Here is a 3,423-nt window from a genome sequence, read left to right as displayed (position 1 = left end):
CTTCAGTGCCTCAAGCCTGTTTGTTGTTGTGGGTGCCAGCTCCAGGGCTGCCCTTCTCCAAGACAGCAGTTGGTGATTGGTATTACCAGTCCCCCAAACTCGGTACTAGGGCCCCCATTCCATAAGCTGGGCTGGGACACTGCCTGCTCCTGGGCGCCATTATTGCTTATTATTATTATTATATTTTTTTGAGATGGAGTTTTGCTCTTAATGCCCAGGCTAGGGTGCAGTGGCACAATCTCAGCTCACTGCAACCTCTGCCTTCCAGTTTCAAGCGAGTCTCCTGCCTCAGCCTCCCAAGGCGCTGGGATTACAGGAGCCCGCCACCACGCCCAGCTAATTATTTTGTATTTTTAGTAGAGACGGGGTTTCACCATGTTGGTCAGGCTGGTCTCGAACTGCTGACCTCATGATCCACCCAATCGGCCTCCCAAAGTGCTGGGATTACAGGCATGAGCCACCACGCCCGGCCCCTATTATTATTATTATTAGAGATGTGGTCCTGCTATGTTGCTCAGGCTGGTCTCGAACTGCTGGCCTCAAGCCATCCTCCCACCTCAGCCTCCCAGAGGGGATTACAGGCATGAGCCACCTTGTCCAGCATTCTGTTCTTGCTAAACTCAGGCCCTTCTGATATATACCCCCACCCGCAGGGTTTCTACGGCTGGGGGCTAGGTGTCACAAGGAATAATACTTTTCAAAAACCAAACTTTTCTTTTGGAAATACTTTTAAACTTAGAGAAAAATTGCAGGAATAAGAATAGTACAAAGGCCATGGCATGGTAGCTCATGTCTGTAATCCCAGCACTTTGGGAGGCCAAGGTGGGCAGATCGCCCGAGGTCAGGAGTTCTAGACCAGCCTGGCCAACTTGGTGAACCCCCATCTCTATTAAAAATACAAAAATTAGCCGGGTGTGGTGGCATGTGCCTGTAATCCCAGCTACTCCAGAGGCTGCAGCATGAGAATCGCTTGAACCTGGGAGGTGAAGGTTGCAGTGAGCCGAGATCATGCTTCTGCACTCCAGCCTGGGCAACGGAGCAAGACTCTGTCTCAAAAAAAGAACGGTACAAAGAACACCCATTTACTCTAGCAAGATTGACCTGTTTTCTCTTTTGAGCACTTTCTCTTTTTTCACATATACATATAGTTTTTTTTCTTTGAGATTGGGTCTTGCTCTTGTTGCCCAGGCTGGAGTGCAGTGGCGCAATCTCAGCCGACCACAACCTCTGCCTCCCAGGTTCAAGCGGTTCTCCTACCTCAGCCTCCCGAGTAGCTGGGACTACAGGCACACACCACCACACCCCGATAATTTTTGTTTTTTAGTAGAGATGGGGTTTCACTGTGTTGGCCAGGCTGGTCTCGAACTCCTGATCTTGTGATCCGCCCGCCTTGCCCTCCCAAAGTGCTGGGATCACAGGCATGAGCCACCACGCCTGGCGCATAACTTTTTTCTGAATCACTGGATAGTTGGTTATTATGGCTTCTTATCCTTATTTAATACTTCACTGTGTATTTCCTAAAAATAAGTATATTCTCTTATGTAACTGTAGTACAGTTATCAGTACATTTAACACTGATAACAATAGTTTATTGCTCATTCCCATTTTGTCATTTGACCCAATAATATCCTTTATTATATTTTTCCTCTGGTTGGGGTCAGGTCAGGCATACAGCTGTCGTCTCTCTTTCATCTCCTTCAATCTGAAACATTTCCCCAGCCTTTCTTTGTCCCTGATGACATTGACATTTTTGAAGAATACAGTCCTCCTCTTTCTGATTCCTCCTTTGGGGTTTGTCTGAGGTTTCCACCTGCTTAGTTGTGATAGTTAATTGAGGTTATGGATTCTCAGCTGGAAACTGCACAGGCAATTGGGTCCTTCTCAGGGTATTACTCTGGAGATGGACTACCTACATCTGGCCCTCATGAGTGATGTTCATTTTGATTACTGGGGCCAGGTGTTTGATTTTTCTATTGTTAATGTTTTTGCATTTTTCCTCTTGCAACTAATAATCTGGGAGACAACTTAAGATCATCTAAATATGTTGCACCTCACCACAAATTTCCCCAGATTTAGTATCCATTGATGATTCTTGCTGAACAGGTGTTTCCTACAATGGTTCCAAAATGATGATTCCAGCCATCATTTTACCCTCGGAGCCTGGTGCTTGTTAAGGGTGAGCCTGGGTCCTATCTTTGGTTCCTGACCTCCCGACACAAACAAAATTCAGCAGAATTCCAGGGCTTCCCTGAACACTCTTGGGAAGCCCTTAGGCCAGTGGACAGCTCCAAACCAGGCTGCCAAGGTTCAAATCTCGCCCAAGGACCTTGGATGTGTCTCCGTTTCAGGAGACCTCAGTTTCCTCACCCACAAAAGGGGATTACAGCCACACCTCCCCCCACCCCCCGTCCCCCATGTGGGAAAGTACCACTGTGCTCACCAAAGGCTGGCTCCCTTCCTCCTCCTCTGTGAGAACCATGGACAGACCCTGGGGCCAACACAACAGGAAACACCTGAACCGGGGCCTATCAATTGTGGCAATGACCCTCATGTCGCTCCTGAATTCCCCTGCCGGTGGCCTGGCACGTGACAGCTATACCGAGTGAGTGGCCCGCAGAAGCTGAGGGACCTCAGGTGAATCACTCCATCTTCCCAGGCCCCTTCATCATAGAAGAGTCTTTTTGATGGCAGAGTCCCCTCTGTAAGGCCACCTTGAAGAGAGTGGCTGCTGGGATGGTGTTGGCCAGCCATGGGGAAGGATGTGGTAAGAAACACCTTTCTGGCTGGGCGTGGTGGCTCACGCCTATAATCCCAGCACTTTGGGAGGCCAAGGTGGGCAGAGCACGAGGTCAAGAGATAGAGACCATCCTGGCCAACGCGGTGAAACCTCATCTCTACTAAAAATACAAAAATTAGCTGGGCATGGTGGCGTGTGCCTGTAGTCCCAGCTACTGGGGAGGCTGAGGCAGGAGAATCGCTTGAAACCGGGAGGCGGAGGTTGCAGTGAGCCGAGATTATGCCACTGCACTCCAGCCTGGCGACAGAGCAAGACTCCATCTCAAGAAAAAAAAAAAAAAAAAAGTGCCTTTCCCTCTGGTCTTGGGGCTGGAGGCCTGTGCAGAGAAGGGGAGCCCTCCTTTTGGACACAGGCTGCCATATCTCAGTGACTTGAAGTCCCATGGGTTGTTACAGCACAGGATTTTTTTTGAGACGGAGTCTGGCTCTGTCGCCCAGGCTGGAGTGCAGTGGCGCAATCTCGGCTCACTGCAACCTCCGCCTCCCGGGTTCACGCCATTCTCCTGCCTCAGCCTCCCGAGTAGCTGGGAGTATAAGCGCCTGCCACCACACCTGGCTAATATATATATATATATATATATATATATATATATATATTTTTTTTTTTTAGTAGAGACGGAGTTTCAC

The sequence above is a fragment of the Symphalangus syndactylus genome, chromosome 5 (genome assembly GCF_028878055.3).
Source record: "Symphalangus syndactylus isolate Jambi chromosome 5, NHGRI_mSymSyn1-v2.1_pri, whole genome shotgun sequence".
NCBI classification, from domain to species: domain Eukaryota; kingdom Metazoa; phylum Chordata; class Mammalia; order Primates; family Hylobatidae; genus Symphalangus; species Symphalangus syndactylus.
This window is presented reverse-complemented; position numbering follows the sequence as displayed.